This window comes from Chondrus crispus, genomic scaffold (assembly GCF_000350225.1).
Source record: "Chondrus crispus Stackhouse genomic scaffold, scaffold_9, whole genome shotgun sequence".
NCBI classification, from domain to species: Eukaryota; Rhodophyta; class Florideophyceae; order Gigartinales; family Gigartinaceae; genus Chondrus; species Chondrus crispus.
Window position 1 is genome coordinate 221,046 of NW_005178873.1, and position 12,949 is coordinate 233,994.

Below are 12,949 nucleotides of genomic sequence, written 5' to 3' on the forward strand. Positions count from 1 at the left end.
GCTAATTAGTAACGAAATCGCGTCCCAAGGACGCGGGGGTTTGGAGCACCATTGTCTGGATGATGGTAGAGTTTGTGCAACAATTAAATGATCATTAAATATTAACCACAATTATTTACTAATTACAATATTTCTAATTAGGGGATTAATGGAGTGGGAGATTAATTAATGTCTGACACTGTCAAGCAAGAGTTAACAGCTGACACTGTCCAGCAATTACGCTCATCTACGAGGATCTCCAACTTCTCCCCGTACCGCTTTCTACTTTAGTCAGGACGCTGGACCCCTCGCCCGCGGCTGGAATAGCCCGCCGCCTCGCCCAAGAGTCGCAACGCCTGTTACGTCACAGTACCCCCACCTCAGTTGCCATGCGTCTTCGAACCGCCCTCGCCGGGGCACTCCGTCACACCTCCCGTAATATCTATGCGGCACTCGCCGCAGCCTCGAACGACGGGTACTCCCGTCGACCTACCGCAACGGTTACCGCTCTGCCCGTCGTTCCTGCAAGCCCACATACACACCCGTGCATCCGGAAATCTGCGTTGCCCCCTGTACCCGCACTAGCCATATGTCCGGCGACCTCGCGCACTGCGTCCCCGATCCCTATGCATACTACTGCCCCGGCCTTGAACGCCACCCCCGATGCGGCCCTCCGCAGCCCAGGGCCAGCACAAGATGCCAGCATGCCCGACAAAACTACCGAGGTCCGTGCCACGAGACGCTCACCTCTCAGCCCCCGCCGCCTCCAACCGCTGTCACCCAGCCCCCCGTTCCCGCCACCACTGCCACACACAACACAAGTTTATACCGCCCGGCGCCCCTGGGTACTGTGGTATAACTACCTTCGTCCCGACCACTCGGAAACGAGGGGGGTTAGAGGTAAGGGAGCGCGCGCCGCTGGGTAACCCACGCGCGAACGCAGACCGTACGGATGGACTCGAAAAGAGGGAAGGCTCACGTGGCCGGTGACGCGCAGCCGGTCGGAAGTGTTAGATCCGGACGGCCGGTCACGGGTTAGAAGCCTGAGACTAAAAGGGAAACCGGAACGGGATAGCAATTAGCCGTAAAGGGAGGGGAGGCGAGTCTGCCTCCCGTTTACTGGAACAGGGCAGGTGCCCCCGGTCTTAACCCCTAAGTGGGACGCCAGGACACCTGTCCCGCTACAGTAGATGTTACTTACTGTATACCAGCTACTGTGCTAAATTGGCTAATTTGTGCCATTAACTACTAATTACTAGTTAGCCGCCGTACGGATTATACACGTGTGCCCGTGGCCACGATCCCGGCTAACGGTTGTGCTACGTGTTACCCGTGGCCACGCCCGCTGTTACTGGCTTTCCCACGTCGGACCCTTTGGGTACTACTGTGCACGGCGGTGGGCGCGTGTACGCTTGTTCGCTACAGTAGCACTCGCCCTCCCGCGCGGTTATCATCTCGCCGGGGGGTTGTGGTACGGAATTGTACTACAGACCCCCTTCCTTACTTCGCGACACGTCCCCGTCGCGGCCGAAGTCTGCAATGACCGGCTTGCAGGGGGCGCCCACCGTACGGAAAAGCCCGCGCCGACCGCGGGAACGCGGTCGGACTGCGGTCGACTCCATAGGGGAGCCTATGGAGTTTTTGGTATTTAATCGTGGCGGTTCCTCCGGTGTGGTGGGGGGTCTCCTCACGCTTCCCTTGTCCTCCACTACGAACCCCCCAACTCACCCCACAGCACACCCCACGACTCACTCCACAACCACCACTATCCACGCCCTTCCTCGCGCTTCTTCCCTTCTCTTTGCTCCTACCAACCCGATGGCGGATCACTACACGGCACGGGGACAGCCCCCACGCGAGCGGCCTCCCTCGGCGGCACCCGCGCCGGCGCTTTCGTTTCATCCGGCGCGGTCTTCGCGCGCCGGGGACCAGCCCGCTACGGGTCCCTCTGACCGTCCGGGGCGGCTCGCGTGTACCGGCGGCCTCCCGTGTCGGGGCCCTTCTCCTGACGAGCGCGGGCCTTTGCCGCTCCCCCTAAGATCAGCCCCTGCTCCCCAAGTCGGAGAGTTGACCGTACTGAGGCGGTCGCCCGACTGGGTCGCAGCTGCGGGATGCCCCGCAACCGAAGGGGGAACTCAGCCGGCGCGGCCTGATCCGTACGCGGTGACGCCCGCGGCGGCGGCGACGCCGCCGACAGGCTGGCTCCACGCCGGGGTGCGTTCCGTCCGGTCCCTGTTGCCAGGGAGCGATTTGGACCACCGGGCGTCACGGGGTGGTCGGAACCCCTCGCAGGGACAACCGCCGATGACCGTCGATGCCTACATCGGTACGGCCTTCCCCGATTCCGTCCGGTTTCAAGCCATCCCGAGGCGGAGGGGCATCCGCACGCCCTCCCCTCGCGGGCGAGTTCGGCAAGAACACAGCTCGGCTGCGTAGAGGACCCGTTGGCTCCATGCACCGCATCGGGTGATGGCCGACTCCCGTTCGGATCTCCTGTACGTGCGCTGCGCGGGCGAGGAGCAGTACCACGCGCAGTTGTTCGGTCTCTTCGAGTGGTTCGGCGGGGATGTGGATCCCACGCCCCGCGTCCAACTGGTGGCCTTCACCCGCCCGTTCGACCGGTGGTACAGTGTGGCCAACAGCGCCCGGTGGGGTGAGAATTTCGCCAAGGAGAGCCGACTGCGGTGGCGCCGCATGGATGCCTATTTCCACATGTGGCACACCACGGAATTCTTCGCGGTCCCCCTGTCGGCCCGGGGTCAGTTATACCCCGCCTCACCGGACGGATGGAGTAGCCTCGAGGCCCTGGAGTACCTCTGTGTCCCCACGCCCAGCCTGCTAGCGTATGTCGCCGCACGCTGGATGCCGGTGGGTCCGTTCGGTCGGGAAGCCTCGGCGGGGACGCGCCGGCTGATCGATGCGATCATTCTTTCGGTATGGGCCGTCCTGGCCTTGCTGTGATTTCTACACGCCGCACGGGATGGCCTTCCGTTTTTCACAAGCTGCCCGGACCCCCGCTTGGCAAGCCCGAATGCGAATGACCGCGGCGAGCGGGGCTCACTCTTCCGGTTATCTCCGGGGCTTTTGCAGCTCATCCGGTCGGTCGGGGTGGCGGCCATCGTCGAGGGTACGTCCTTCGACCCGACTGGCGCCGAGGCCATCCTCGACTTCTCCGAGCGGTTGGACTGGTCCCTCCCCGAGCGGGGCGACTTCGTCTGGTACAGTTGGGCCCGCGGGTGCTCCCTGCGGATACCGCATTGGGATGGAACCTCGGCGGAGGCCGCCAACTGGTACGAGCCCCTGCCGGACGCGGACACCGCGTCATACGGCGCCTTCATTGCCTCGGGCGACGGATAGGGCGCGGCGGTCACCTCCGCCGGGGCCCCCGTCGAGCCCTCAACCGAGTCGTTGCCGGTCACGGCGGCTCCGCTCTCGCCAATACCGGGTACAACCGGCACCACGGAGGGTGTTCCAGTCGGTCCGTCTACGCCGCCCGAAGTTGCCGTGCCGGTGGCTGCAGACTCCCCGCGAGCCATGGAGGAGGGAGAGCCCGTGGTGGCATCTGCCCCGGTGGCGCCCCCTCCCGTCGGCCCTGCTGTAGAGCTGGCGGCGGTAAATCTGCCTGAGGTGGCACCTGCGTCGGCACCAGACTCCGCCGCTTTCCCCGTCAGCGATATGACCGGGACGGGGACTCAGACCCCTTCGGTGGTCGCTGATGAAGCCTCGAAGGGCGCACCGAATGGAGGGGCTCCCGCTGCGGTTCCGGACGCGCAGGCTGCCCTGCGCGCTCTGCAAGTGGAGTGCGGATATGCGGGTGTACCCGCGCCGCTCACCCTTGCAGCGGGTTTGACGTCAGCGCGAGCTTGGCTGGTTGAGCTGACCCAGCTTAAGGCGCGGGTAGCGGGCCTCCAGTTCGCGATCCGCCAGCGTGACACCGGCGAGGAACTTCTGCGGGGTGAGACGATGGGGCGTATCCGCGTCGCTCAGGACCACCTCGCAGTATTGAGCGAGCAGGTGGCTGCCAAGAGAGCGTACGGTTCGGTCGATGTCGACCCCGCGGGCACGACGCAGGGGACGGAGCCCTCCGCCAAGCGCCAACGTCGCGACTAAGGCCGGTACCGGAGGCGGGGAGAGTAGCAAACCGCCTCCAGGGACCAAGTCCCTTCCTTTCAGTAAATGAGTCCTTCTTCTCCTGGTTCCCTCCTTGGCCTTGTCGCTCGAGTTCGCGTCCTTCTTCTCCTGGCCTCTACGGGTTTCCCCGAATTTCATCCCTTCCAGCCGATATCGGTAGTCCGTTGGCTCCGCGGGTCGCGATAGGTGGACCAGCGGTTTTCCCGACGTGGTCCCTACGACGGCCGTTGCCCGTCCGCGGTCACCGCGGGGCGTCATCTCCGCGCAGAGGTGCGGTACCTCCCGGCGTGGGGGGAAGGTACCCTCTGCCCACGCATTTAAAAACGGGGCCCTCCCTCTGGAAACGGGGGGTTTCCAAAGAACGGTGGTACTGTATCCCGCTCTGGTCGAGGTAGGGCGGGGCCATCCCCGTCCCTAAACCTCCCTGGCGGTCCATATGGGCGGTTTTTTCAAGTTGGCACCCCCGGACGCGGGCGGACCCGGGGAGTGCAATGCCGTCAACGGGAGGAGGCTACGATTTTTTCCACCCTTCTAGGGAGGAAAACGTAGCCCCCCTTTGGGCTAAATTACAAGCCGGCGATCGACGTCACCTCCTTGCCATCTAGGGCCCTTCCACGCCAGGTCAATCCGGTGCGGGGCAGCGGTAGAGCGCGGTTGCCCGCGCGCTCTTGCGGTGGCGGGTTACCGCAACGGGTGCGGCCTGTGGCCTGCCCCCGGGGTCGCCCGTCAATGTGAGATCTTCCCGGCCGCCTGGTCGGGGGTACCGCTGCCGGTTTTCCTCTGCGCTTCCATGTCGGGTTGACGCGTACCGCGGCCCGACGGGCGGGCGACCGCACTATCGTCGTGACGGGTCATTGCGGGGGCGGGTTCCCGTTCCCCCCGAAACACCCGGTGCGCGTCCCCACTAGCGGCTTGGGGCGAAACCGGCCTTTTCCTTGGTAATTTCCGCCTGCTTTTTCCTGGCGGTGGGTGGCTTTTCGGCGTTTTGACGAGCTCCGATTGGGTGTTCCCCTTCGTCGGAGGCCCCGCGACCCGCCGCCGCTGCTCTGCGGACCACATCCGCAGGGGCACGGTTTCTGCCACCCAGTCGGTCTTGGGTCGCTGCGCCCTTGAGCGCCCGGCGAGGGCTCGCCATGACAGTATTTCGGCACCGGTATCCCCCCGTTCGGTCTTGTCCCCCTGGTGCTAACCCGGACTCGGAAGAGGGCTACACTTTTTTCCACCCCGAGGGGGGTGAGACGTAGCCCGCCCGAGTGTTTCCTTGGCCATCGCCGCGTCGGGTCGCCCCGCCGGCGGGTCCGTTCCATCCGCGCCGGGTCTGTCCCGTGCGGTTTTAGCGGTGGCGCGCGGTTGTCCGCGCGCGCCAGAAGCGGTTGATGAAGGGTTGCGGGAGGCCTTCGGCGGGTTCCCAGGTATCGTCCGCTGGCGTAAAACCATACCAGCGGACCTTGTACTGGCTGCCGCTGCGGGCCTCCCGGTGGGCGACCAAGTGGTCAACCACGTACTCCGCTGGCGGTTCGGGTTTTCCCGCCGGCGCGTCCGTTGTCGGTGCGGCCACAGTGGGGTCATGGGGTCCCCGCGGCATCTTGGTTACCCGATCGATGCTCACCCGGTTCGAGACCCCGTCTTGGTCGACGACCACTGTGGCCTCCGTGGCGGATCGGACCCGAAACGGGCCTTCCGTTTTCGGTAAGAGCTTGACGGAGGGTCCTCCTCCGTCGCTCGGTAGGTCTCCCCGCTCGGCGCTCGTCAACGGCCGCGGTGGACGGTCCACGTAGACAAAGTCTCCCACAGCGATGACCGGACGGAAGCGCACCTTCTTATCGAAGTCGGCTTTGTACCTCCTCTGCGCCGCGGTTAGTTTCACCCGCGTGCGCTCGAGGGCATCCCAGAACTTCCGCAACGTCGCGCGCTTGTACTGTACCGGGGTCCGCGGGTCTTCCGTGTGGGATCCGGCGTCCTGCGGTACAGTACCGGGCAGTGCCAATCCGGACGGTGGTCGCGTCAGCACCAGGTCAAACGGGGTTGTCTCCGTTGACCGGTGGACCTGCGTGTTATACGCGAAGCTCAGGGGCTGGATGTACTCGTCTCAGTCCCTCTGATGTTCCTCTACATAGTGTCGGAGGCGCTGCACCAGGGTGCGGTTGAACCGTTCGGTTTGCCCATTTGTCTTGGGGGTGATGGGCGGTAGTCAGGTAGTGCCTCACCCCCAGCAAGGCGCACACTGCGTCGAAGAACTTGGCGGCAAATTGTGGTCCGTTATCCGTTAGCACGTAACGAGGTGCGCCGTATACGTAGACCCAATTGTCCAGGAAGGCGTTTGCCACAACCGACGCGGTGGTTGTCCGTAACGGGATGCTGCGCGTCAGCTTCGTAAACCGGTCGGTCATGACGAGCACGTGGCGAATCCTGTGCGCCGTCTTCGGTAAAGGATCCAGCAGGTCCATGGCGACGAAATCCAGCGGCCTTGCCGCTGGGAATAGCTGGAGATCCTTCTGATGCCGCACCAGGGTTCCCCGGGTGGCGGCGCACGAGGCGCAATTCCGTACGGTACTGAAGGCGTCGTTGGCCATATGAGGCCAATAATATTCCCGCCGGAGGGTATAATACATCCTCGTACCGCCCGGGTGTCCTGCCAAGCGGGGATGATGGACGAGGTACAATATCTTCGCCCTGAGCCGTTTCGGTACAACCCGCTGCAGGGTCCCATCGAGGGGGACTTGCGGACTACGAGCCCGTATCGGTCGACGTCGTGGCCCGAGTCTGGGTTCCCCACGGTCTCGGCTGCCGCCCTACAGAAGGGGTCCTCGGCCTGCTCCCGAAGGAACTCTTCCACCGTTACGGATGAGACGTCGCGTTCTTCGGGTATAACCGCGAACGCGTGCTCAGCTTTCCCCGGGTCGACAGGGGTCTCCCAGTGTACGGTACCTTGGCGGGGGTTATGCTCCTCCTCTCGCCATTGTACCGCGAAACACGGGACCTCGTCGTCAACCGGTTCGGAGGTTGCGCCGTCAACTCGGAGGCGTGATACACCATCCGCGAGTTGGTGCTTAATACCCGGCCGGTACTGTACGTCGTAGTCGTACTCGGCTAGGCGGAGACGCCAGCGCGCTAGCCGGCCGGAGCTACCCGCCAGGTTGAGGACCCATCGGAGGGCCTCATGATACGTACGGAGGTCGAACGTGTTCCCATACAGATATTGTCGAAGCGTGAGGATGCTCCACACGACAGCAAGGCATTCCTTCTCGGTGGTGGTGTAATTTTTCTCGGCATCGGTTAGAGCCCGATTCCAATACCCTATCGGTAGGCGGTCACCGATCGGCTGCTCCTGTAGTAAGGCACAGCCGACCTGGTACGCGCAAGCGTCCGTATCCAGGGTGTATTTCTTTCCGTAACGAGGTAGAGCGAGGATCGATGAGGACACGAGGCGCTTCTTGAGTTCCACGAACGCCTCGTATTCCTCATCGGTAAGAACCTCAAACTCGAAGGGTTGATTTTTCCCCGTCTTCCGGTTTAGCGGAGCCGCTATTTTCGCGAAGCCCTTCACGAACCGACGGTACACGTTGCACATTCCTAAGAAGGATCGCAATTCCGTCTGGTTCTGGGGAGGTCGAGCGCGCTCGATGGCGACCACGTTGCGGCGCTCGACCTCCAACCTACCTGGTCGGATCACATGCCCCAGGTAGGTGACCGAGGTGTCGAAGAAGGCGCACTTCGACACCTTCAGCGACACTCCCGCGTCCCGCAGAAGGCGCAAAACCTCGCGGACGTGCGCGAAGTGTTCCGTTACGGTCTTGGAGTAGATGATAACATCATCCAGGTACACCAGTGCGGTTTCCCATTTTACCCGCGACAGTATAATGTCGACGGCCCGCTGGAAGGTAGCGGGAGCATTCTTCAAACCGAACGGCATGCAGAGGAAATGGTACAACCCGCAGTGCGACGCGAACGACGTCTTGTCGCGGTCATCCTCGGCGATTTCTACTTGCCAATACCCGCTGTTGCAATCCAGCGTCGTAAAGACAGTAGCGTCGCTGAGGGAATCGATGCACTCGTCCATTCTCGGCAACGGATAGGAATCCCGAACGGTGACTGCGTTGAGCTTTCAGTAGTCGACACAGAACCGCATGGTACCATCCTTTTTAGGGACGAATACCACGGGGCTTGCCCATTCGGCCGCGGCGGGTTCGATTATCCCTGCCCGGAGCATGCGGTCAATCTCCGTTTTCTCTTTTTCCAGTGCGGTTGGTCCGGCGCGGTAAGGCGCCTGGTAAATCGGGCGAGCACCGGGCTTGAGCTCAATGCGGTGCTTCGTGGCCCCGATTTCTCCCAGCTGGCCGGTCCACATCCCCTTAAATTCGGACAGTACCTCGAGGATCTCCGAGCGTACCTCCTCGTCCTCGGCACCGATGTGGACGTCCTCTTGCCAGGCGTTGGGGTCCTCCTCAGGGGCGGCGGTGTCCTCGGGTTTATCCGTTCCAGCCGCCCCGAGGGGCGCCTTGGGCGGCGTGGCTTGTTCAGCCCCGCCTTTATCCGTATGGTTGTCGGCGGCTTCTTCCGCGCCATCCTTTGCGGTTGAGAGGTTGGAATTAAATATCCCTCCCCCTTCCTTAGCTTCGGCCGCTTCCGCGGCCGAGTCGCCAAGGGTCAGGATGTGAGTGGGCGACGGAAGAGCCAGTCCGACTACGGTATGCTTCGGGATGTGAACCGAGCGGTGCCCCAAATTGCTGAGCATTACCGAGAACGTGTTTGCCGGGGCAACATCCATGACCCCCTATGCCATGAGGGTCGAATTCTTGTGCGCGGTTTTTGGGGAGTTCTGTAAAAACATAGCCCCCCCACCGGCGTGGCGACCCTCACCATGGCCTGCGTCATCGGGGGAATTGTCACCCCTCTGACGAGGCGGATCTTCCGTGACGGTGTGTTGGCGGGGAACGCCACCTGCTTCCGTTCGGGTTTATCCGACGGCGGTAGTTGTTGTGCGGTGCTCCTCGAGGCCATCTTGCGGTCGTGCCTCGAGGGGGTTGTTCCGACTAACGCCACGGGTGGCGCGTCGTGGAACACGACCTTCCGTTGCGGTGGGAGTATCGCCTTGACGTGGCGATCCAGGAAAGTCGTACCGAGGATACAGTCCACGGCGAGGCTCATGACTACCAGGAACGGGACGCGCGCCACAAACTTACCGATTCGGACGAGCAGGGGGATTTCCCCTAGTGCCTTCATCGCGCAGTTTGACGCGTCGATAAGCGCTGGGCTCCGAACCGGTTTTATCGATGGTCGCTACGACTCGGCGACACACCGTAAATGGATGAGGTTCGGGCCGGCTCCTGAGTCAAGCACTGGCGTGATGGCGACCATCAACGCCTGCTTCTGACCAACCGTCGCGGAGATCTTGTAATTCTGCTTCTTGAAGAAGCAGATGGCCTGGACTTCCGTTCAGTTATCCGGCTGCGCTTCCACTGGCGCAGCCAGATCGGGGGTGCCTAAGCTTCTGAAGCTGGGCACGGGGAGAGACGTCGTCGCCTCTACGCGTCCTCCCCGGCTTCCCCCGTCAGCAGCAAGTCCTCGCGGGTTCCATTCGCGACTTGCGCCACGTGGTCTTCGGCATGGTCGGGGTGCGGTTCCTCGACCACGTTGACGCCCGCGGGGGCCCTTTGACGCTGGTTTCGCCAAGCGGACGGCCCCTGGCGGTTGAACGGGGATCCCGGGCGGAGGCCTTGTCGGATGCGTAACTTCTGGTAGTTGGCCTCTCGTGCCTCCAGAAGCTTGGCCCGCAGGCCAGCATCGGAAAACGACGGGGCACCCCTCTTGTCGGTGCGTGGTGTCAAGGCAGAACCGGCGCGGTGGCGGTCCGGGAAATCTCCCGCCGGAGAACCGGACGCGTGGATCCTGCCCTTGCCTCCCGTACGGTCCTGTGCGCACGTCGCAAGGGTTGGCGGGCGGAACCGGGGCGCCCGCCGTCGAGGCTGCCGGCGACGGATAATAACTCGTCGGTGGTGAGCTCATCGAGGTCGGCGTGGCGGTTTCGTCCGTCACGGCCAGGATTGCTTCTTCAGCAAATTCCCCCGCCGTCGGGATGTCGGATGCCGACTCAACCGACAGCACGGGCCTCTTCCTTGCGGTGCGGTCAAATCTTCTAGCCGCTCCGGACGGCTCTCGGTGCGCCATGGCTGACACCCCCTGTCGACGGGAAGCCCGATTGGTTTCCCCGAACGCTTGCACATAGCGAGCGACGGATTGGTAGTCCACATCCGGGTGCGTGGCGAGGTAATTACGAACCTGCGCGCACGTGGCGGGCAGTAACCCCTCGACGAACAGGGAATTCAACCGTCTGTCGGAGAATACCGTACCGCAGCAGAGTGCCTTGTCCCAGAGGTGGTTACTGTAGACCTCCTCCGTCATGTTTGAACTCTGACCGAAGGAGGTCACGTCCCCAACCGCTTCGGAAATTACCTCGTCGGTAGCATAGGTGTGCAACAGAAATTTGTCCGGAGCAGCTCGCGCCGCTCCACGTAAACCGCCATGGTGTTTCCATTGAGACGGGACTGGAGTAGGGCGTGAGCCTGCCCGGTCAGGTAGAATTGGAAGCACCACACGGCGGCTCCTTCGGTAATCCCGTTGTGGTCGCACGCCATCTTGAGGCGTGCGAGGAATCCCAATACCGCAATCGGATCTTGACCGCTGAACGTGTGGGACCTCATCTGCACGTCCAGTTTTTTCCGGTAACGGTTAATGTGCCGCGCTACTGTAGAGTCGTAGCGCGAGCTACGCCGTTCCAGGCGGTAGGTCTTGTAGTTGACGGCCTTGGTAACAGGTCATTGAAGGGCCTGATTACCGTGGGGCGTCGCTCGTCGCTGTTCGGGGCAGCCCGGCGGTGTCTGCTCGAGCGAAGACGCTCCTCATCCGACTCGGTGTGGTAGTCTTCCGAGTCGGACGGGTGGTGCCGCTGCCGGTCTCAGCTTCTATCGCGGTGTGCCCTGTGGCCCCGCCTGCGACAGTCTTCCAAACCGGATGGGTCATCATCGGAAGGGTATCCTCCCCCTCCGGCATCGCGGTATCCCCCGTGGCGTGCCTCGCGGTTATCGCGGTATCGCCAGCGGCGTCCCTCGCGGTCTTCATCCGTCCTGTGACGGGGGTCTTCTGCGTCCGAATACCGGGTGTATTCCGCTTCGGGCCTGTGCATGCCGGGTGCACGTCTTCTTCTCAACCGGTACGGGTCCCGATTCTCTGTCTCGGGGAGCCCCAGGCGGTTGTCTGTCCCGCGGGGGTCGCCCGTACCGGCCAGTATGGGGAGGACATTTTCTGCGGTCCTCCCTGTAGCACCGTGAACGGTTAGGAGATAGATGGCTCTGGCCTCCGGGTGAGGGTCCATTCTATCAATCCCGGGTACGGCGCCGATCGGATCAGCGATATTAAAGCTTGAGTCCGGAACGGTTTCACGGCGCGGCGCCGGCGGCGGTACCGCGCCTCCCGTTTCGGTAAATGTCGTGGCCAGACGGATGGCCACGGCGGAGCTAATAGCTCCCTTTAGAGCCAATGGGGTTGGAGATTCGTCCTCCTCCGCGGCGAGCGCTGCCACCACCTCGTCGCGTACGAGGGGGGCGATCTTCTCGTCCAGCAGGGCGCGGAGCGCGGTGTCCGCATGCTCCGCCACCAGTCTTGGTGCCGTTCGATCGAGGCAAACCTGGACGACCTGAGGTAGTTCCTCAGCGAGGAAATCCTCCATCCAGGTTTGTAGTCGCGGGAGTAACGCGTCGTACAGTACTTGTACGCGGTTCTCCCCACCAGCCGGTAGCCAGGCGGTGGTGTCCGAAACGGAAGGGGTCTTCTGGCCCCTGGTAGGCGGCGGGCGTAGCAGGGCTTCCGGATTGTCGATCCGGGGGCGCTGTGCGCCTCTGCCACTGCGGGTACTTGCTCGCCCGGAGGCGGTATCTTCTCCGGCGGAATCGGCACGGTTCATCGTCGATGATCACTGGCGATCGACGCGGTGATTTTCGACCTCTTTCAATCCGATCGGTAATTGCTCGCGCTGGTGATCCTGTGCGGGCTCAACCTCTGTATTTATACCCCCCACAAGAGTACCAAAATGTGGTATAACTACCTTCGTCCCGACCACTCAGAAACGAGGGGGGTTAGAGGTAAGGGAGCGCGCGCCGCTGGGTAACCCACGCGCGAACGCAGACCGTACGGATGGACTCGAAAAGAGGGAAGGCTCACGTGGCCGGTGACGCGCAGCCGGTCGGAAGTGTTAGATCCGGACGGCCGGTCACGGGTTAGAAGCCTGAGACTAAAAGGGAAACCGGAACGGGATAGCAATTAGCCGTAAAGGGAGGGGAGGCGAGTCTGCCTCCCGTTTACTGGAACAGGGCAGGTGCCCCCGGTCTTAACCCCTAAGTGGGACGCCAGGACACCTGTCCCGCTACAGTAGATGTTACTTACTGTATACCAGCTACTGTGCTAAATTGGCTAATTTGTGCCATTAACTACTAATTACTAGTTAGCCACCGTACGGATTATACACGTGTGCCCGTGGCCACGATCCCGGCTAACGGTTGTGCCAGGTGCTACCCGTGGCCACGCCGGCTGTTACCGGCTGTCCCACGTTGGACCCTTTGGGTACTACTGTGCACGGCGGCGGGCGCGTGTACGCCTGCCCGCTACAGTAGCACTCGCCCTCCCGCGCGGTTATCATCTCGCCGGGGGGTTGTGGTACGGAATTGTACTACAGGTACCACCCCAACCGCCACTGTAGCTCCCCTCCCCGCATCGGCCAATGAGAGTGACCTCCACCCCGCCCAGCCCAACAATGCCGCTCCGTCGCCCGAACACTCGCCTCCTG